We start from the raw sequence: 24,461 nt of genomic DNA on the forward strand, positions 1-24,461 counted from the left end.
TAGACTCAGTTTGATCTACAGCAGTTCTACCATTATGTAGTTTCTGCTGCATTTAATCTTCATTATGAAAAGATACAGTATCATCTAATAGGGCAGAATTATTAGTAATGCACAAGCATTGTAATAATTCCTAGGAGTTATATCATTTTACAGAGTTTCATACTTTTTTCTCTCAAAGCTACTGGGATGAAAATAATTGAACCATTTAAATTTCATAAATACATTATCATTATATGTTGTCTTTTTTAGTAAAGGATACCCCATGTCCTATGAAGGCTTGCAGAGGAGAAAAGATTGAGAATTACATACAGTGAGAACATAATTGTATTTTGATTTGAATCCTGTGTAGAATAATGGCAGGCTTGAACCTGTTTGTTTCCCACCAATGTTCAGCCCGAAGCAGGAGCCTACTGTAGACCAAAAGGGGATTCCTCTTCTTGAAGTTGGGCCTTTTATGCAATTGCCCTTGCCAACTATTTCTACTGCTTTGTGTGTCAATGTAAACCCTGATCCATTAAGAAATGGTGGGTAAAATTGATCCAGAGACATATATTATTTAATCTAGTTTTAAAAATTCAGTTAGTCTGACTACAGTAGACTTTTATAGTATCTTTAGTCAAATTAAGGCAGTGTAACCAAAAAGTACTTTTTTTTTTTTAGTTGCTAGTTCTGAGGCTTAGGAGTAATGTTTTTTATAGACTCATATCCTTCTCAGTATTGCAACGTGATCTCCTCATTGGAAAAGCTGAGAAACCATACAGAGAAATTAGCAGGCTAATGCCGATAGACCTTTTATGGTACAAGAATCTGGGCAGCGGTCTTAAAGTCAGTAATGCTAAGAAAAGTAACAGAAATAGAGGAGCCTGAATTCCGTTACAACATTTTTACATCAGTGAAATCCTATTGACTTCAGTCATTTCTGAGCTTAAAGTAGATTATCTAAAAATATTTTCATGTTGTGGTGGAATTTCTAAATTAGAACTTTTAACTGTTTCTTTGAACCTTAAATATCTATACCCAAGTTAGGTTTTTATCCATGTAATTTTTATTTTTGTAATTTTCTAACTAGTATAAAAGCAACTCAGTGCAAGAATCAGTTATTTAATGTGATGCTCATAGCACTTGGCCCAGAAAGCAGCGCTGATGAACTTGAATTTGTGGTATCTTGATATAGATTATGGCATGCTGACAATATGGGTATAGAAATTTGTCTGCCTCATAAATCCACATTCTGTTTGTCTGGTTTTTTAGTTGCATTTTGCTAACTCCTCCTGTTCCCATTGCTTCAGAGACATTCTCTACCTACAGAGATTATTGTGTTTCTTTGAGGCTTGACTGTACAAAAGGGAAATGATTGAGAATATCAGCAGGTCTCTTAAAGAATTAAAAAACTGCTCCAAGCAAGCATGAAATATTAACTAAAACCAAACAGAAGTGTGGTTATCAACAGATTATTCTCAAAGCAAAAATTTTGAAAGGTAAAAGAAATGTCTGTATCTATCTATCTGTATATACACACACATATGTATTTGAAAGGTATAAGAAATACATATATATATATATGTATACATACCTCTCTAATGCTTATCATGTAGTTATAAATTAGAAAATGTTATGCTGTTACTCTAAGTGTAAAATCAGTGTAAGGATCTAAATTTAGTGTTTCTCTTTGAACAGGTTTCTTTTTCAGTCTCTGTGTAGCTCCCCAATTATAAAAACTTCTATCTATACAAATGGTCTGGTTATATCCTGAAATTTGGGCATATGGTTCTCTTTGATGTCAAACATACTCTAGTATTTCAGTCAGTGAACTCACGGCATTTGGTAAGTTCCAATGGCTGCTTAGTGAATGTGTCTTCACAAGGATATGTGACAAAATACAGTGAAAGCATATTGGAAAATCTGATTGTGTCTGCATAACAGTTTGTTATCAACACATCTGAGAGAATACATTTGGTATGAGAAATGTTTAATTACTCGTACAATTTTAAGAGCAATTGCAATATGGTGAGCAGATTGTTTTAGTCCATGACTAACATCACTTGTGAAACGGACCAAGTGCCAGTTCTGCTAGACCATTACAATACTGCAGAGTCGTACCTTATTACTGGCTGAAGTATGAAATGACAGGAAGTTTACATATGTAGTCTTAGGCATAAGCTAAAGAATCAGCCGCTGTATGGATCTTCCCACGGCTATGGGGCTGAACTTGGTTTTACAGAAAGCAGTTGTTTTTGTCATATGCCTGGTGCAGTTTGTTATACATTCTGTATTTGCTTGTTTGTGGTGTGTACTTAACATTAATATGGTCTCTAATCTGCATATCGCTGGCAACAGACATTTGTAAAGTCAGAAAAACTATTTGCTACGTTATTGCTAAGCCACTCTCCATCATCTTTGAAAGGTCATGGAGAACAGGAGAGGTGCCTGAGGACTGGAAGAAAGCCAATGTCACCCCAGTCTTCAAAAAGGGCAAGAAGGAGGACCCAGGGAACTACAGGCCAGTCAGCCTTACCTGCATCCCTGGAAAGGTGATGGAGCAGCTCATCCTGGAGGCCATCTCCACGCATGTGGAGGAAAAGAAGGTGATCAGGAGTAGTCAGCATGGCTTCACCAAGGGGAAATCATGCCTAACCAATCTGATAGCCTTCTATGAAGGAATGCCTGGCTGGGTAGATGAGGGGAGAGCAGTGGATGTTGTCTCCCTTGACTTCAGCAAGGCTTTTGGCACTGTCTCCCATAGCATCCTCATAGACAAGCTCAGGAAGTGTGGGCTAGATGAGTGGACAGTGAGGTGGATTGAGAACTGGCTGAATGGCAGAGCTCAGAGGGTTGTGATCAGCAGTGCAGAGTCTAGTTGGAGGCCTGTAGCTAGCGGTGTCCCCCAGGGGTCAGTACTGGGTCCAGTCTTGTTCAACTTCTTCATCAATGACCTGGATGAAGGGACAGAGTGCACCCTCATCAAGTTTGCTGACAATACAAAACTGGGAGGAGTGGCCGATACACCAGAGGGCTGTGCTGCCATTCAGAGAGACCTGGAGAGGTGGGCGGAGAGGAACCGCATGAAGTTCAACAAAGGCAAGTGCAGGGTCCTGCACCTAGGGAGGAATAACCCCCTGCACCAGTACAGGTTGGGGGTTGACCTGCTGGAGAGCAGCTCTGCTGAGAAGGACCTGGGAGTGCTGGTGGACACGAAGTTAAGCATGAGGCAGCAATGTGCCCTTGTGGCCAAGAAGGCCAATGGTATCCTGGGGTGCATCAGGAAGAGTGTTGCCAGCAGGTCGAGGGAGGTGATTCTCCCCCTCTACTCAGCCCTGGTGAGGCCGCATCTGGAGTACTGCGTCCAGTTCTGGGCTCCCCAGTCCAAGAGGGATGTGGCACTACTGGAGCAAGTCCAGCGAAGGGCTGCAAAGATGATTAGGGGACTGGAGCATCTCTCTTATGAGGAAAGGCTGAGAGAGCTGGGCCTGTTTAGCTTGGAGAAGAGAAGGCTGAGAGGAGATCTTATCAATGTGTACAAGTATCTGAAGGGAGGGTGTCGAGAGGATGGGACCAGACTCTTTTCAGTGGTGCCCAGAGACAGGACGCGAAGCAACGGGCACAAACTGAAACACAGACGCTTCCATCTGAACATGAGGAAATACTTTTTCACTGTGAGGGTGACAGAGCACTGGAAGAGGTTGCCCAGAGAGGTTGTGGAGTCTCCTTCTCTGGAGATATTCAAAACGCGCATGGACGCAATCCTGTGCAATATGCTCTAGGTGACCCTGCTTGAGCAGGGGGGTTGGACTAGATGATCTCCAGAGGTCCCTTCCAACCTCATCGATTCTGTGATTCTGTGATACCATTCTTAAAGCCCACAAGCAAATTCAGAATGAGAGTAAATGTTAATGTCATCATTATTCTTTAATATAAATTCCAACAATATATTGATTTTGAACTGCCTGTATGTTTTCTTGAGATAGTAATCAATAGATAGAAAGCTGAAATTATACTGTAAAATGAGGCTGTGTTCGGCTACACGTTAATCTCATGTATATTTATGCAAAAAACAACACCCTAAGAGGAATGATAATGATCTGATAAGATTAGTTTAATTCAGAATAGCAACAATAAGTAGGCAAAACCTACAAACATGATGGAAACGATTCCTACTTGATAATTATAGCACAAAATAGAAGAGTTGAAAACTAGCATTGAAACACCTGGAGGGAGGGAAGATCGAAAGAAAAAAGGAAAAATTAAGCAAGTAATAATATGAGCAGCTGGAGACAAAAAGAGGAAAAAATAGCAGTTGATGAGAGAAAGAAAAGAAAAAATGAAGCGTTTTGTTGTAAACCTATTATTACCAAAAAACAATTTTTAATGTGGCTAAAAAAGCTTGTTTAACAACAAAAACAAAACTTAATTCATTCTAAAGATACCCAAGAGCCATGAACTGCTTTTTTGGAGGTTAGAGAGAATAATTTTTAATCCTTTGCTTTTCTGTTAAGCTTGTAAAATTGAAGTAACATCTATTTCAAACAAATGCTTAAGTGTATCAGTTGTGCAGTGGGTGGGATGTTAGCAATCTTGGAAGAAGAACAGTGAACAAAATAATCTTCATAGCCAGTGAGAGAGAGGCCAAACACAGTATCCCTAAGATGTTCAAATGTTTAGTATTTTGATTGGCCTGGTAAAATTTTTCATATATTCCACTTCTCTCTTCTGTTCTTTGCATCACCAATCTGTTGTTTCCTGAGACTGACAATACATAATGGCTTTGCCTCCTTTAAAGAGGAGATGTCAGTGTGTTGCAATTCCTTCTGAAATTAGCAGAAACAAACTTAACGATAAGGTAGAACACATGCAGTGTACTTTGAGATCTGAACTAGAAATTTACTGCTATTTCCTATTGAATGGCTCTTCATGGAGAGTCCACATCCAGTTTGGAAGACTTCTCAGGGAAACCTCTTGGTCTTTCCTCTAATCTCTTTTTTCAAAAACTCTTTTTCTTTGCTCTCTGCGAGTCCTAAGTATGCCTCAGGGTGAGTGGAAGATACCTTGTATAACTGAAATGTCTTTGTGCATCACTATTCATTAGCTTAGCTATGTTCTTGGATATTTATTTCAAACATGGAGTATCCTCGGAACAAGTAAGGGGATCTGGGTTCTTGCAGATACCTGACTACATGGTGTCTGAATTGGGGAAAATTTCTCCTAAGAAACATATTGTTTAAATAGGGGAAACACTTCTGAGAGAAGTGCATTTGGGGGAGGGTGGGAATTACTAGTCACCAGGTAAATCTGAAGCTTGACAAATTTTATAACAAAAGCAATTGTGAGTTGCAGAATTGGTGATGAACAAGAAAATACTGCCTTATACAAAAGATATTTTACTTCTGTAAATGTTGAACTGCTCGTGTGTTTCTAGAGAAGTAGAATTTGTGGCCATCGTTTATAGAAATTACTTTGTATTTGTGAGTTGTCTGCCTCTCAGCTCCCCTTTAAGCATTTTTGAGAGCAGCAGGGCAACTGTCAGTGATGATCGAACTTTCTTCAGGAGAGGCTATGCAGAGAATCTTATGTTCACAAAATGAACAGCAGGCTTCTGCCAATGCAGAGTGCCCTGAAGGAGAGCACGTGAGGTGGCAACAAATAATGCCAATGATAAGCTAAGGAAACTGGAAAGTGTGTTTTAACAATATTGCTTTTTGACATACTTTCTGCCAGAAAAGTATATAGGCAATTATCTCTATACACAACATATACTAGCTTCTATATGATTTTTGCCTTTTATATTCCTACATGTATTTTTCCTTGTCTTTCCCAAGTAGAGGGCTAAAAAAAGAAATTCTAAATGTTCCAATTTTGTTTTTTTGAGATAGGACTGCCTAGGAAAAAAGCCAGATAAAATAGCTTTTTTTATTTCAAAATGACTTTATTTCAAAATGGATACTGCTTTGTTTAGATACATGAGGCACAATATCGAGTATTATTTTTCAAGTACGGAATAATTTTCCAATATGTTAGAGCTTTAAGCAGGAGCCAGAGACTATACCAATGGACAGTGAGATACAGAGGCAATCCTCACTGTGTCTATGCATTATACTTTATCAGTCTTGTGACCAGGTACAGAGTTTATGGCTCCTGTTCCTTGGGGAAAAATATTTTTAGATATGTTAAATGAAGCATACTAGTGTTTTTTATTTTTTAAAGCACCGTAAGTACACGTTGCACTTTACAAAATGTGTACCAAAGCAAAGTTCCTGCCCTTGTAAGCACCTGATGCACAAAAAATCCTTTAATAGTATGGATTGACTAGCAACAGACTGCACAGAAACAGCAGAGAGAAAAAAAACTTACTCTGTTTCATCAGTTACACTGAAATTAACACGTAAGTAGTGTGATAAATAAAAAAATAGTGGAATGACCTGTAGTAGGATCAAAAGACCCTCTTCTGGTCCTTGTGCTTTTTTTCTTGTACAAATAGAAGAAGAAATTTAACTCTGTAGACTGCAAAGGAAATTGGCCATTGAATTACTTGAAACAAGGAATTTACCAACAGATTAAGAGATAAATCATGTATATTTTCATGTGCAGAGACAACATCCTGAACTAATCATTTATGAGGAGGCCATATCATCCTTAAATAAGATCTTCATGCACAGATATGCACTCCAGCATATAGAATACTTTTTAAAATCTTATTTTAGATGTCATGAGTACCTGGACTGACCCAGTTGTGCTGCTTTATAGCCTGTGTCACAGCCCAGCTCCTGGGCCCTTAGGCAATCCAAAAATACACTTCAGACAACTGTTTATCCTTAATTCACTGACAACAGGGTCTTTTTCCTAGAAAGTCCCCAATCAGTTGTTTAAGCATTCAGATCTTAAGTTTGGTATTTCTAACTTTAAAAGGATGATGTGTTTTTTTTTTTGTTTTTTTTTCTGAAAGTGCCTGAGGCATGTTAACGTCTGAGTAGAATGCTCCTGGATATGCAACATCATCTTCATTTGGAGTCATGAGACAGCTACAATAAGTCTCTCTTACTGCCATGATGATATGCAATGATGACAATTTCTAAGGGGTCCTTCAGAAATATTTGTCATACTATATCTACAGTATAATAAAAATCTATACCATATATTTTTCTGCATGTTTGCAAATTGGTTCTTCAGTCATTTATTTTATTGTTTTCATAAATACATCATACTTTATTAATAGATGGTATTTTCCATTTGTTCCGATGCTTTTATACTGATTTTGCAGTAAACACTAATTGTTTCCTCAGTTCTTTTTACAAGAAAAGAAGATATAGGCATACTTTTAGACAGTCTACAGAATTCAGTATGAACAGATTCCAAAAAGATTCTCTTATGCCATCTAGCCCTTGTGGGCCAACAGAAAAGACAAAAGATCAAGAAAGCAGATGAATGTGACTGGCAAAAAGTTATTTAGAATTGGTAGTTTTCAGAAAAGCAGGCACAAAACCTAAAAGTGGTAATGAGGCTACAATTCCTGGAAGTATTTTAAAAGCAGTTATGTATTGGGACTGCACGCATGTTCATCCAGTAAATGGAAAATTCCTCCCAAGCCTAACCTACTTTTTCTTTTTGGCAAGAACAAGCTATGGAACTATTCTCTAAGTTAGTTCTTAGAATTCTTCCATTTCTGTTTTACAGTGAGACAGCCAGATTCTTTTTAAACTATGGGTCTCCATCTCTGTGGTTTCTCTTTAAAATCCCAAGATGATAAATATATTTTAAGGATATATACAAATATGCTATAAAATATACTTGAAAATAAAAAGAAAATTATTTTCAGGCTTCTTACCAACTTTTATCTGTTTGACAAAAGAAGAACAGAGATCTTGTAGTTCAGGGAGCATTGAATCTGACATGGAAGAAAATGTCCATGGATTTGATAAAACATAATCTTCACACAGAGCCTTTAGTAACTATTGTCCTCTTTATATTAAAAAAGTTCAAGTTATCAGGGACTCTAACCAGTGAATTTTAGGAAACTTGCCAGAGTGAGTTATTCAATACAGCACTACTATTTTCTTCACATACATAGCAGTCTGGATTCTGGTGAGCTACAGTACTGGCAGACTCTGACCAGGCAAAGATCCAGTCCTTGTGGAAACCCTAATCAGAACCAGTCTTTTGAAGTCAAAGAAGAAATGATTGGATGAATACATTTTTCTTCCTGCTATCTTTAGTGAACTGTGTTTAAGATTTTGACATGTGAGGAAAGGATGGTGTTGTATACTCTTACCAAATATCTATCATCTTTGCTCAGTTTCTGCAAAATGCTCCTAATTGCCAAACTTGGAGAGACCCTCTTCCAAATGCGTAAGAAGTCTGACTTGCACAGCTGTCCAATGGCTTCCTAAAATAACTGTCCGTGTGTCAAAAGAGGGCAGAACTACTAACTTCTCTTCCAAAGATCAGGATGACAAAGTAGAAGACAAGCTAATTGCTGAAGCAGATTTTTAATCCTACTGTATGTTTGGAGTAACCTCAGAGTATCTGAGTCACTGGGCCATAGCAGTAATTTTCTTTTGTAATTTCTTTGTAATTTTCACTTCTGTTGTAATTTTCATCCTTCTGTGAACATTAGCTTCCTGGCTGGTCACATTAATCAAGAAGACTTCATGATGTTCAGGCACTCGTGATATAATGATTTCACAGAGACCAGGCAGCTCATTTGATTATGGAAAGAGTTTATTATTATTTGAATAAGTCATCCAACCATTCATTCAATTTGAAAGGTCCAAAGCCTAAGTGCTCTCAAGTTTAGGGTCTGCCTGGATGAATTAAACTGTATACCAAGTTTGAGGTACCAAAGTGGAATCATCAAGATTTTGGTTAATTTTCTTGGGTGTGATTTTCTTGTTCATTTTCTTTAATACAAAAGCTGTAAAGATTCTGTTCTTCACAGTCTTTTGTGTTAAGCACATCTCATCCCTCACCTTTCAGACTGTTTGTTGATTCCTCTGGTGAAGATCCAGAGAGTTTGTCTGATAAATTGGGAAAGAACTTGGCAGGAGAATATATTGCTATTGTAAATGACCCACTTTCTGTTTTTGCTACTTCAGACTGCATTTTAAAGAAAAAGTGGAGCGAGTAGGTCTTTCATAACCTCAGGCAGGACACTAAAATCTATGTACCATGTGCATATCAAAGTATAACTGCTTTTAAATTGTTCGTAAACTGTATGACACTACTTTATCAGTCAACATTACCTTTGAAGATGCTGAGTAAAATAGCTGTAATATGATAGACCTACATATAGGAAGCACAATTACATTAACCACACTTTTAAGGACAAATAATTAACAAGGAACATGATTTCTCTATAAAACATGTTAGGATAGAACAGGACAAAATTCCAAAAATAAAAATTAATCTCTCTGCACAGTAATAAACCGTGGGTTAATAAACCAAACCGTTTGGTTAATAAACCAAATTTCTTGAAGAGCTGTATAATTGGGACCTCCTACTGATAGTATCTTAATTGTAGTCCCTATAAATATCTGTCTTGGACTATTATAAAAAAGATTTAAGTACTTTTAAAAATGATATAATTTAAGTTATTGCCTTGTTCCAATGTGTGAGGTATCTCATCCCAAGCCACATAATTTTTTATTTTCACTAAAGCCAAGATCTTACACACACTTCAGTTAAAGAGTGCTGGCAGTAGGGGATGCTAAAGATTAACTCATTCCAACATGAAGATACTCAAGTAGATTTTCCATATTCCACACCACTAGTTTTCTGATAGAACCTTAAATGAAATACGTTGCAATAGTCATTTCAGTGATGACAAAGGTAGAGATGATTGCTGCAAATCTACAATGTTGAAAAAAATCATTAACATCTTTAGCAGAAAATATTGAAGGGAGAAATAGAAATGTAACAAGGGTCTGGAGTCCAAAATAACTTTGGCAAAGGGTGAACATGCTCTGTCTGTAATGCTTGATGCTTCTTGTTTATCCCATTTACAATCATCTTTATTTCATCTGCGGTAATCGTCAGTCTGTATTTCCCATTCTGCTTAAAGGAAGATTTAGAAATGAATGCCTCATTCACCTTCCATGCCTTGATGATGCCACAGGGTAAGGAAACATGCTTCACATTCTCAATTTAATTTTTAAGGCTGGAAAATACTGGCCTTCTGCAAAAGAAAGAGATATTTGTAGTTGTAGTCAGTAAACACCAAAAGCTTCCCTACGGGTTTTCACGGGCCATTGGGAGCAAATGCCCAGCTTGCAGGTCAAAATCTGTAGCACTGCTAGAACCTATGTACATAAAATCTGATGTGCTCCACTGAACACTGTATCTCTCCTGTCTTGTTTTGACATTATTCACAGTAAAATAGCCAAATCAATCTGGATCAATTCCATACTTTCTGGGTGGAAATCAAGAAAACAGTTCAAATCTGTTACTTTGCAGAGATTTGTTACATTTAAAGCATGCATATAGTTTCCTTTAACCTGGAGTTCATGACTATTGTAGAGGAAGGGCAAAAATTCTATTTCAAAGCTAATAGCCAAGTTCTCTGCTAGGATTCAATTGATGCATCTCCTAAAAAAGTTTATTTTACAATGGAAACGATATAGCCAGGTTGTATCTTTTTGCAAACTTTCTTGTTTAGGGTGATGTGACTTCTCTAAAGCTTCCAACATGGTTTTGTAAAGCTAATTCATGACACAAAATTTTATTGTGAAACTGATACCTCACATGTATAAACAAGTTCCAAGTGTTTAGGAAACTACGAACGATTAGAATAAAGTGGGACAATCTTATGCTACACATAGATAAGCAGTAGCTGTTTCTTAATACCTCCAAAGAGAAAACAAGCTTATAAGAACTTGCTAACCATTGTGCATTGAGCTGTCACCTTCAATGTACCTTTGAAATGCTGACTTTTTCTTAAAGGGGAAGATGGGAAACAGAAAGTGTATAGTTTCATTCGCATAGACTTTGTCAGAAAGTGCGGCTGTGATATGATTTCTGTCAGAAACAATCTGCTTGAGATTTTTCTGTTTTTACTTTTGGACACGGAGTTGCTTGTCTGTATTCTAACCCTAGGTGATGGGATCTGCTGCCTTGTCAGATAAAATTTGAGTTCACTCACTACCTGCTTGTTGACTAGAGCACAGACTTACTGTGGTGGCAGGGAAAGCCTTAAGGCTATTCAGCATCTGTCTATTCTTGTAATTAGCTGCAGCCTTGTGTACAGAGCAAAACAGAGAATTTTTTGCTGTGGAAGAGTAATGCGCATAGACAGGAGTTTTTAAACCGCAAAAGAGTTTGCTAGTGTTTGTCATTCTTCTTCAAGATGAAATGGCTTTCACCTGGAGATGGTAAAGAGTTGACATCGTCTTTTCAAATTACAGAAAGGGCATAGAGAGATACTGTGAAAGTTTACCCTAATTATTAACTTGAATAACAAGTATTTCTATTCTGATGGAGAATATCCTCTCTTTCGAGAGAGGACATTGGTAATTATGCTTCCTTGACTCCTGCTCAAGTGATTTTGTTGTCCCATGTAAGAATAAGTCTTACTAGTAGTCAGAGGATTTGCATATTTTAAGCAACCAGCACATGCTGTCTTCACTGAATCCTACTTAGAAAGGCCTTTTTGAAGCAGTATTCTCCTAAGAACTTAGTAGAGGAAAAGACAGTTTTGAATATCTTGAATGTCTGTTTCTTAACATCTTAAGAAGACAGCTGAATAGAGTTAGCAAGTAATAGGCCTAATACAGGTGTATTAATATTAATTACTGGGATTTACTGTCATCTGCATATAGTATCACAGTTAATTCAGAGTCTTCTTCACAGAACTGTTACATGTGGTATTTCGGTACAACAGTGGGGTTAGATTACTGATCACATGGTTAGTCATTGATAATGACGTTCATGGCTGAATTTTCCAACCTTTCTTGAGTTTTGGATACAAAGTATTGTTCTTTCTTGCAGATTAAGCACCAGACCAGTTTCAGAATTGTTAAGACATGCATTTGAAAGGATGCTTGAACTTTTCTGAAGAGATTCACTGTTTCCTTATAAAGTATCTTGCATAATACTTAAGGCCCTAGTTGAGCCATGGAATCGTATGGACCTGATACAAGCATCAGGTCTCAGTCCTTCAGCATGGATAGGGAAAGCAGCCTGATGGCAGCACAGGACAGCTGTTGTCTTTCCCTTTTGCTTATTTTAGCAAGCACGAGAGTTATGCTGTTGTAAAATTATAAGAAGTCAGATACTTGACCAAAATATCATAAGTGTAATCATTCTCACTGACTCTCAGCAATACTGGTAACTCTTTCAGAAGTCAGTTCTGTATCCTCACTCAAGCAGTCAAAGCTGGCAGAGAGTTTGCTGTGAGGAAAAAAAGGGATCCAGAAGAAAGAACCTCCTACTAAAGTGAACCTGAATTATTTATTGATGGCAGTGATTAGAAGTATTTTATAATCACTCCTAGAAATATTGCAATAGAACCACATGTAGATGTGACATTTAATTAGAGTATAGGAATGAGGAACTTAGCATAAAAATAGAACACAGTTATTACATACTCTGGATTGTTAGAAAGATTTGGTCTATTGCTGTATATTTGAATCAGTTACACCGTCATATTTTCTTTTTTTTTAATGTAACAAAATTGTCAAGAAAAAAAAGCTGTGAATTGTTAGAATATAGGTAATTTAAAATTTAAAGAATAGATGAACAAGAGCTCACTAATGAGTATAAACCATCATGCTTCAGAACATAAGCCATCTCTAACTGATAAAGTTGGAAGCAAACTTGGAGAGGCAAGTTACTCTGTAATTGCTTGTTGCTGAGTCTTTTCTGCAGCAACCATCATCAGTGATGGGATTTGTTGGATCTGAATGTTCTTGTGGCAGTCCATAAATATATGAATTTTAAAGACTTTATTCTCATCATTAATGGTAATAATGGTTATGACAATAACAAGATAATTACATTTCTTCCATATTACACTCTCTAACATGAGCTGTAAGTTTTGGTACTTTCTTTGTTACTTTTTATGCTGATAGGAATTGGTGCAATGTCATTGGGTTTGGATAGGTAATATTAAAGCAAACACATTATTTTAAAAATCAATTTTCACAGATTACAATATGTCATAAAGGTATTTTAGTTTTATTATCCAGTATTCTCTTTTAGAGATAAGCTAGATTTTTTTACCTAGAATTTTGAGGTAAATTAAACTACATTTTTGATGTAGCACAGCAAGTACAAACATGGTTGATCTCTAGATGGCACTGTATAAATACCAGGTTAAATAATTTTAGTTGTACAAGAATAATAGAAAGAAGAAGCTGGGTGTCCTTTTAAGATAGTAGGTGACGTTTGCTAAGTTCCTTAGAACTTAATGAGTGTTTTCAAAAGGTGACTTAGGCATCTAGGAGCCAAGACTCACCTCAAGTCAATGGGAAACAGTGGAGAGTTTTAATCTGTATTGATTTTCTACTATGCTCTGTAAATTTGTAGCGCTGCTAGCAAACTGATTAGAAAAATGTGGCTTTATGATTAGAAAAACAGGTTTTCAAACAACTGGTTGTGATGCCTTGCCTTTTCTATACTGCTAAGTGGAAAGGAGATCCACACTAGGTGTGATGGAAAAATGGTTTCCAATGCACTGAGGATTACTCAGTTAGTGGCATATATTTATTTCTTTCAGTTGTGTTACTAGATAAAGCCCTTTTCAAAAGCAGCTGTTGAATCTAGATTATTTTGGCAAAGACTACATGTTTATTCTTCTAATTCAGCTCTGTTAATTATGTGAAATTGATTTAGTGGTACTAGTCTGATTTTCACTGGACAATTTAAAAAAACAGAAGTCTCTGCAACATGTCAGAAATAGTGCTGATTGACATATGCAATCACAGACTTCAGAAAAGGAAAAGTATCATTTGTTCACCCGTCTCCCTGTCCATTTTCAATTTCTTCTGTCCTGCCTGTATTTTCCTTTTAGTTTATTTTCTGTGGCTCTATCCTGTGAAGTTCATCCACTTTCTTTGGGAAATCCCTACACAGACTTACTAAATTTCATTATCAGGGTTTTTTTTATATATATATATATATATATATATATATATAAAAAAAATATTATATTATATATATATATATAATCAAAGGAATGTATATAATATATATATACTGAATTTTGACATTCCTTATTTCAAGTTGTTGTTCCTCATCATACCCCATATGCCACTTCAGGTAATTCTTTGTGGTTGTTACAGCCTTCAAAGATTGATAGATTTATTGCCTCTTTTGTCATCTCTGCAAGAAGCCTCTGAGGAGGATTGAATAGGTAGAGAAAATAAATTCTGTTCTAGTGTCTGCTGATCTGGAGAGGCACATTGGCAAATGGGATGTTACACAGAACTGCCCATACTGTACCTTCTTCTGGAGCTGCTTCTCTTTTTTTGTAGATTATGTAGTACCAGTTAGAAAAACCCAAGTAAATGCGTACCAGAACTCGAATACAAGAGGATGCTGTATCGGTAGTGGAGACATCCCTTGGCTAGCTGATAGTTTTGCCCCAGTGTTCTGCTTTCCAGACAGCCTGAGATCCTTGCCCACCTAGCGCTAATAACTAATGCCTCCGTGAAGCTGGTTATTACTGCTGGAACAGATCCCCACATTAATAAATATATATTTTTTCTTTGGCTAGCTAAATGGGAAAAGAAAAAAAATCAAAACTCTGAATTGTGTATAGTTTACTCTGTACTTGTTGCATAAATGATTTTTTTTTTAATATGACTTTCTTTAGAGATATCATACCAATATTTCTGGTATGATACTCTAGGCAAAATACTTTCTCGGCAAAATGACTGTATGAGACTATATAGTTAAAACTAAACATGTAAAAAAAGATAAATCTATACTTTCACTGACATTTCTTCCCAGTATCATTCCATTTTTAAAATATAGTCACACAGCTCTTTGCCATATATTGTCATTTTGTGTCTTCCTCATTTCAAAAATAGTATTTGTCGTATTATGAATATTCATTTTATCTTGCTGATAGATTTTAACAGTAATACTTCTATAGAGCTTTTCACCTGACAATCACAAAGGACTTTACACATCAAGGTGCCATTTTCTTTTTACAGATGGGAAAACTGAGGCATATGTATATTAAATGATTTGTCAAAGGCTAGCAAGGAACAGAATCCGTATCTCATAACTCAGAGCCTAGCACACTCTGCAGATGTCTGCACAGAGGAATCTGCTTGGAAATTAGGCAGAATTTGTCTTTCTCGTATATGAAATTGTCTTTATTTTACATTTATTTTTCCAAGCTATCTTAGTTATAATCCAGAGTCAAAGAGTACATACTTCATGATCGATATAGTAAGGGAATAAAGAATAATATATTTCTTCTCAATTGTCAGTAAACTCAATTTCATCACCAAACACTTTTCCCCTTTCCTTCCCCCTGTCTTTTTTTATTCTTGTATCTGTTCTTCCTTTTGTGGGTAAAAATACTTTTTTATTTGTCCTTTAAAATATTGCTATGAATAGTACATAAGAAAATTGAAGAGCCCTGATATGTAGTATGTTAAATAATAGCACTTATTGTGCACTTTGAGCTTGAACTGACAGTGCATTTGGAGAATCCAGAGGACTTGGCAAAACGCTATCATGAAGGGGACTGCAGAAGCAGGGGAGAGAGTACAAAGGTCAGTTCAGATCAGGTGCAATTAACTAAAGAACATGAACTACCTTCAGGTTCTACATATACCTTCAGAATCAAAGTTTATGATAGGTTGTGTACTGGTCTCCACAACATGCTAGTTGCATCTATTTGGAGATCCTTCAATAACATATCTCCTATAAAGTTCAGAGGTAACACAGTAGTGCAGGTAACATGTAAATTATACTGTTATGCATAGACTATCAGTGTAAATTTTACTTTTCAATGTTCATACTCCCTTCATTCTACTCCCTGATAGTGTTTATGCTCGTATCCTTATGGAAAAGACACAAAGTGTAGGTTTAGTAAGGTTAGTTTCATTATGGCATTGCAGGAATAATTCAAGTGCCTAAAGACAGAAATCTAGTGTGTTCTAGATATCATAAGTTGTCCTGACAGGCTTCTGGCTGCTGCTGCAGAATGGCATTGAGTCTCTCTCAGATCCTGAGTTACGTTTTCCAACCTAGTGCAGATGTCTTTGCACAACATACCTATGTTTATGCACCTCAATTACTCCCTGCATGTTATTCCTGACCACAAAGTAGTTCTAACAGCAGTATGTCATTTTATGATCTTCTGCTGCAAGAATCTTTGTGCATATTATTACTGAAAAAACTAAACCATCTAAAGCAGTGTTTTAGCTCCCTCATATTTTCCATAGACTACAGCCTAATAGAGAAGTATCACTTAAGTTTCTCGATCTGAAAGTAGTGTTAGTTATTCTTAAAATAACCCATGACTTACGGTTTATTTAATGGTCTGTGACAAAGAAGATGAGTCCTGGAGGATTATACTTAGCAGTTGTCTGCATGGATTAGATTTTGCATATAGTTATTACTTCCAGGTCATTTTGGTACGTGTTGGTCTTAGAAAATATATTGTTGTCTAAATCAGCATTCACAATATATCTGAGAAGTGTATCCCCCACAGAAGTATATAAGGCTGCCCATCAGAGTCTGATCATAAGAATTTCTTATTTGTGACATCAAAACTAGCTGAAGTTTCCTACCTTAGGAGGAATCTGAAGTTTTGAATCTAGTTTGGAATCTTCAAGCCTTGTTTGACTGATGGAAGTTTGGAGTCATCTTTGACTCATGTTAAGTGAATGAGGGATACTTTGGCTTGGGGGCCTGATTTTGCAGTGCTAGCATGTATCTGGTAACCTCAGTGATTCTGCATTGAAGGAAGTTCTGGCCCATTTTTGGAATGCACGTAGGTCTTGCCAGTGCACTTTGTTGGCAAATCAGTTCCAGAGAGGATAGGGAGATGGAACAAATGTGTTTTGATTAGAGTTGAATTTGTAGTATAGTTTTTTGACATTTGAGAAAAAGATTTCTTCAAAACTATTTTTCTTGAAATTGACCTAATTCTGTTTTTCAAGGGCAAAAAGGGGGAAAAAATGAAGCAACCTGAAAACATCAGTAAACATTTAATGTCTGGTCATACAGAATGTTTCAAAATGACTTTTGCTCCATTTTATTTAAAGAAAAATGAAGTTAACCCCTAATGATTTTTCTTCCTAGTTTTTCAGTATGACAGCCAAACGAAGAAATCACTTGCACAACGCAAAAGTACTCTGACAAATCTACCATACTAGCGACAACAGACGAACCTCATTATTTTCTCCTCATTATCTTGGCTGAGCCCATGAGAATGTCTGTGCATGCAAAATCTGTTAAATATGAATAATTCTGCCAATGCAAATATTTAAGACTCTAGGTAATAGCAGCATAAAGAGTTCAGAAAAATGTGGAAAGGAGCAAAAGAGTAATAGTTTAGGCTAATATTTATCTCAGTAAGAATTACAAGAACATGTATTTTTAGTCCAAATTCATAGTCCCATTACTAAGCAAGTTATTTCTGTTTATTTTCTCTAACTAATATTGTACCTTGGTTCCAAAATCTTTCCCTCTCATGATACCCATAATTTTTATAAGCGTAAAACCTCAGTTCCTGCATCCAACACAGTAAAAGATATTTTAAAGACATTTAAGTCTGATCCTCTGCTTCTGGGTCACTACGTGCACACTCAGAAAGGAATGTCTGTTGTTGTCTTCCATGCAGCATTTCCCTTTGAGCCTTGTGCTTTTAATACACAGGCCTAATGCCAAGGTTGGTACTGCAGCAGCAAAAATGGAGCAACTTGACATGTGACTTTGGGAAGGAGCGATGTGTCACGTGATGTTATTGCTTTGTGCATTTCCTTTTCTTTCTCCTGTTTTTTTTTCATTACTTTTCCATCTGATGTCTGTCTTCTTCTGCTGTTAAAATATTTTTGTATTTTTCAAAACTTGTTCCTTGTGCTTGTTAAATCTGCAGTTGTGGGAGCAGTGCTTCCTGGCAGTGAATAGGTGCCAGTGTACTACTGTGAGAGAGAGACTAATTTTTCTTTGAGGTGGCAGTTGTCTGACTTCAAACAGCAGCAGAACCAGTTGAAACCACCTGAGCTGACAACCCTGTTGATGCCTATAGTATGCCTTAAATTACCTGTTAGCAATTTCTCTTCCAAACCCTAGATTGCCTAGAAAGGGACCTCATAATCCGTATGTATGTGTATAGGAAATCCATATATATATTTGATTATGCATTTGCTTTCACTTAAAAGATACATGTGGACTTCTTTTATAGGCTGGAATATACTGAAATATTTTTGCTTCTTTATGTTTATCACACTTTTTTGGAACTGGGAATACAGGCATTCCTGTTGAAGGAATGGGTTTTTTTGTTTGTTACAGCACTGTTTTACACTCCCACAGCAAGTGTGAAGCACCAGTACAGCAAGTGTGAAGCACCAGTAAATGATCTTCCAGAGGAGATGTATGCATACATTGTATTTCCTAATGCTTCCACTTTTTGCCCTAAACTGTATGCAATATGATTGCATCCTATTAAACAATTGATATTTTCCATCTTAGGATGCGTGCCAGCAGCTGGTAAAATAATCTGTTTATACCTCTCTTACAACCTACAAGATTATTGTGATAAGTATGTAGAATGAAACACCAGGATATCACTTCTAACATTTTCAGTTGACTTAAAATTCTCCTTTTAAACTGCTACATAGTACTTTTTTCATATATTATTTATTATAATAGCAGAACTATTTCAGTAGGACATCATGAGTACAGTTTATAAGAAATTGTATGGGCATCAGTGATACAGAGTAATATACAGAAACCTTCCATGTAGGGAAGGTATACTTGAAAGATATATTATTGCATGTATATATTAATGCAGTCATAGAAGATATTTTCTGCAGAAGAATCTGATGCTAAAGCTTGCTGAATGGCAGTGAATGGTGTTGCTATTCTAACCTTGCTTCCATTTTGTAGGATTCCAAATGAGTCAATTTATCTTTTTAATATTTTAAACAATTTTTGAAAATAACACCAGTATTTTTTGTGTTGTTTTTGTAACCTGGTCTTTTTCAACATCTTAATTTTTTTCTCAGAAGATCTTAAAAAAAAAGCCTTTTGTTTTAAATAATGAACTGCCTTCAGTTATAATGCTTTCGTTTTCACAAGTCTCTTACTGAGTAGCTGAATTGTATTGTTTATATAGTCACCCTATTAGATATGATCCAAACTTACCACAGCACACTCTTTTTTCAAAACTTGTAATGGGGGGAGAGAGAGAGGAATTAATATAAATATTAAAAACAATGGGCCATATTCTGCTTGAATCTGAGGGATTTAAGAGCATCAGTTGTGGCTTTCTTGTGTTCAAGCTGCACTGGTCTTAAAAGACTGGATGGAGTTCTGAATTTATTGAGGACAGTGTCGGAACTGTTGCTGACTTTGCTACAGTCATGATTTCACCCATTCCGTCAGGAGTTTAATAGGTGATGAGGACCTTCAGTATTTAAGGGGAGAGTCTGAGCTTATTCATATGAAAATATGTCTGCATGCTGCAAACATATTATACTGTATATGAAATAATGTACATTCAGCTGTATAGTTTAATAATCTAATGAAAGGTAACTCACAAAAAGTGTGGGTTAATCAAATCTTTCTATAAAATTACGGCTTTTGTGTTTGTGATATCATCTTTTGCTGTAATGCCATAAGTTTGTCTAGTACATGGGCCTCTTCTTTTAAATTCTAACTGATAAAGGCTGTCTTTTCTCCAGTGTACATCATATTTAATCTGGTGAAATTAGCTTTAGGGATATTGAATTGTGTAAAGACTTGCAAAAAGAACGAACATAACATATTTCAATTTTCAGAGCGTAGATTTCTGAAGAGACATTGCTTTTCGAACTTAAGTGTCTTCATATGAGAACATTTTTTATGAGAAGTTCTTCTTATGCCCATATACAAATTTGAAGTGCAAATTAGAGGGACAAGCGTTCGTACTTCTGACCACTATTTACTTTTCACAGCTGCAAAAATTATAATCCTAGCTGATAATATTGCCTTCTACTTTAATGCCATAAAGAAACGCTTCTGTTACTTTCAACAGAACAGAAAGAGAAATAGAAATCTGTTTTAAAATAAATAATAGCATTAAGGTTTTTCACAATTACACTTTTCAGTATTCATATCAATAATTATAAAATGTCCATTAGTGTTCTACCTGCTAATCTAAATTACCCTTTACCTTAATTGCCATCCACCTGCTAATCAAAATTATTTTTAAAAGCCTGTTGTTTAGAAAATTCTTAAATTTCCACATTTATGATAGGCAAGCATGTACATAGAGACATATGTATAGATATGCACAGTAAGGCAGAATTTATTCATTTGCGAACAGAATTTATGTATTTGTATGTGAGTTAACACCTTTTATTCTAACCTTGTAAGTTTGTTTATATGTAAGACCTGTTCCCCTATAGTATACTGCTGTATGATTTCTTGGATTCTATCTAAAAACATAAATAAAATATTTACCTGAAGTTTGCCAACCTATACAATTTTTTTCATCACTAAGCAATGCATATTTATTTTCAGGTACATTTGTTGTATTCTGACATTGGAAAAATCCCCTTATGTAGCTTTCCTATAGTCAAATGTTTACAAGGGCATAAGGAATATAAAACAAAGACAATTTTTAGGATTTTGTTAAGATTCATGTTTAGCTCAGTGTGGACAAAAATGCAAAAAGAAGCATTTTCTTATGTATTCCTGTTACATTAGAAAAGTTCATGCCCTGCTCTTAGCATTTTCCAGCACAGCTGTAGAGTAGTTTAAAGCCTATTTTTTAAATAAGTGATGCTCAATTTGTCTTTGATGATCCGCATGATTCAGGTGAGATGGGAGCACGGTCAGGCCCTTATTTGCATAAAAATTAATCACAGAAAAATGTAAATTGATAAAATTTTGCCTGGCTTTTCCCCCCTGTTCAAGAACCCATGGATGGCTCCCAGAAGCAATCATCTCAGTATGGTGCCACATTGGATGCTATACAAATGATCACATTTGTGTTGAATACTCACTCATTTAAATGTCAGCACTGATGGGGCAGTACATCACTAGAAAAAATGAAAAATAAATACACAGCAGCTGAAGACTATCAAATCTGTGGGCACTCTTTAGAGATATATGATCTAATGTGAAAAAATTGTAGATTAATTATCCTTTTTCAAAATGGTAATTGTTTTAGTATCACATCAGCAAAAAATCTGCAATTTATTTGGAATCAAACAAAAAGCAGTAATGTTAAATACGTCATTACATCATTGTATTTAATAGAAGGCTACAATTAATTCCTAAGGCTCCTTTCATCTCCAGAACTGCATAAAATTAAACAAAAGAACATTGCTATTCATTTTCAAACACATTCTAATCCTGCAAATAATTTACCAAACAAAAATAAAGAAGCAACAATTCAGAAAGCACAAACTCTGTATTTTTATCTGCAATATATTATTTTATTATTTTTCTAAACTATATACTTGTATGACATTACTATATCATCTCACAAACCTTAATGAATTTGCCATGTTTTCAAAGGACAGAAATTACTATCCTTATTTCATAGATATGTAAATGAAGCATATATATTGTAAAAAAATTACAAAAGTTCCTGAGAGTAGGCAGTATAGAATCCAGCCCCTTTTGTAATTTTATTTTAAAGAGCAAACCTTGCTTCTGCTTCCTTATGGTGCAAATTCATACAGGACAGTAAGTAAACTGGGTACTCTGGTTATGGCTCCAATTAGTACTCCTAACTGAGCTACATCCAGCATAAAGACAGAGGAAATGGTAGTTTACATTTTTTTTTACCTTCTGGCTTCAAGAAGCAATCTCTGGAAAATTATAGCAACACAAGGATTTCTCTAATTTATAATCATCTGTAATAGGTCGGCTACAGTGCATTAGATTAGTGCATTAGATCTTCAGGGGCTGGAATATAATGTTTCAGCAATGTAGCATGAGTCTGAACAGAAAGGACAAATTTAAGAAGCCATTTGTTATGCTTGCATTGTAGAGCTTTGAATATTAGGTAGTTTTCACTATCGAAATAAGCATTGTAGCTAAATAAAATTACTTTGTTTCCTTTTTTATTTTTTAATTAGAGGGACCTGGCAGTACTTGCACATGTGAATTCCAAGGAAGTACCCCACATTAATTCACATACCTTACCTTCCATACTTTTTACTGTGGCATTCAAAAATGTATCTAATACAGTTTGAAAAAAACTTTCCATCATTTCACAAAACTACATCTGAGTTTTCACAACTATATTAAATGCAGAGCAACAATTTACGTATAGATAGAATAATATCTTTTTTATTTTGTGTCTTTTGTTGTTAAAGTCCTTGATTCAAATCCTGCCTTCATTGAAATCAATGGGAGTTTTGCCAGTGATTTCAGTACAGCAAGGATTTCACTAATGGTATGTATTATTTATTTTCTGAAAATCTAAGGTCAAAGTTTTAGTTTTGCATGTGAGTGTAATTGCATTTATTTATTGTAAATGATGCTGTGTGGGAAGAGAACATATGGCTGATAAAGAAGGTTTGTACAGTATCTGAAAATTAGGCATATGTGAGAATGCTGACCTAGTGACTTCTGTTGTTGTTTGGGGGGTTTGAAAAGATTGTATTGATGGAAATTTAACATGGCCAGACTGGAACTGAAGATACTGGAGGGTTGGGGCTTTTGGGGATTATTATCCTTTACAATGTTCATGTGTATACCTGTCAGGGTTGATACCTTTGTTGTATCCTTATTTTTCACTTTTCAGTTGAGCACTTATACCCTCAAGATCTCTTTTGTCCCCATTGGTCTACTGGACATTTAGCTGCTCCTCTTCCACTCCTACTCCACTGTATAACAACCATTCTTCCTTTTATCACATGCCTAGATACCATTCCCATTATGTTTCTGTTTCTTACTATCTTCCTGCTACATTCAAGTCTTAAATATTCATTGATATCAACAAGTCAGCTACATATGTAATCTGGGAATAATCTGCAAGGAAAAACAGTTTGGACTGTATACAGCGTGAAGGGGTACCTGTCTGTGAAGGAACACAGTGTGACCAGGAGCAGGAATATGACTGTGTGAGAAAAATGTGGTTAGCATATGAGTGAGACATCGATAGCATATGCACCACGCATAGTTGACTTGAGAATATCTGTGCCCCAGATAGCTACTAGAGGTTCTGCACGTTGGTTTTGTACTCCAAACTCTGTCAGTTCATGCTGTTTGATAACTGCTTTCATCCTTATAAAGGTGGGTACCTTATGACCCCTCTTGCGTTCCCCCCCAGCCTTAATGCATCTTCTCATTTCTTCCACAGAGTTTCTTCTTGTGCCTCTTTATTTTGATGTTGATGAAACATGTAGGAATTAGCTGACATGAGGCAAATTTATCTTGGGAGATTAATCCAGGTAAGCTATGATTGTTTGAGGGTCTCAGCACAGCAGTGATAGAAAGGCTGCCAACACTTTGTCAGCATCTTTGGGGGAGTCCTTGATATGCTGATGAGTCATTAAAAGACTGTTACTTCCTTCATCATTTTAAAACATCTGCTTGTGCGCCCAAGAAGCACTTTAAGTACTAACAAATGTCCTTACTCCCATTGCTGACTTATACTCCATGAAAAACATCTTGTTGAGCTCCTCAGTAGGCTGGAAAACAGAATGGGGATGGGAATTGCACCACACAAAGGCTTTGCTGCCTTCTAAAGTAAACCAGGAGTGCTAACCATATCATCACTTCTAAGATGCTTAAAGAGCTGTACAATTCAGGGCAGTGTGAATGCCACTTATCACTGCATATCTGCAACCTTATGCTGTGTTTCACAGCCAGCTGTATACGTTGTCTTTAATGAAGGTTATTGTATAGCAATGGCAAGGAGTAGAAGAAAAATCTCAAAATGTAATTTGGCCAGTTTGTATGGCCTTTCTTAAAGATTTTCTTTGTAGGTAAAAGAGAAAGGATTTTCTTTTTTCTTTCATTTTCCTACAGCTCCTGCATGTAAAATCCAAAATACTTACTGAAGCATTTGGGGAGTTATTTATGAGCAGCATTAATACCAAAAATGTACGAAACTTGTGGCTTACAGTGGAAGGGAAATATTAGTGTTTCCATTAGTTTTCATCAAACTACTATATTTTATAAATATTAAACATAGCACATAAATTTGAAAAATGGCCTGATTCTAATGTAGTTTTTTTAGTACAGTCTATACTTTCAAGCCTAGTGCAAAAAGTGACTGGATTTTCCAGAGTTCTAAGCACCTATAGTTCCTGTTGATTCCTAGGTTGCTCACCATAGAAGCTTTGAAA

General features: G+C 36.0%; 1 long non-coding RNA gene across 1 annotated transcript in view; it reads left to right on the forward strand.

Moving 5' to 3' along the window:
* The window catches only part of LOC106498167 (uncharacterized), a 72,881-nt gene that overhangs the window by 41,524 nt on the left and 6,896 nt on the right, over nucleotides 1–24,461 (forward strand). The window contains exons 5-6 of the long non-coding RNA XR_001294902.2: nucleotides 22,482–22,561; nucleotides 23,471–23,561. This is a non-coding gene — a long non-coding RNA (uncharacterized lncRNA). The remainder of the gene's footprint in view (nucleotides 1–22,481; nucleotides 22,562–23,470; nucleotides 23,562–24,461) is intronic.

Source organism: Apteryx mantelli, chromosome 4, assembly GCF_036417845.1.
Source record: "Apteryx mantelli isolate bAptMan1 chromosome 4, bAptMan1.hap1, whole genome shotgun sequence".
Lineage (NCBI taxonomy): Eukaryota > Metazoa > Chordata > Aves > Apterygiformes > Apterygidae > Apteryx > Apteryx mantelli.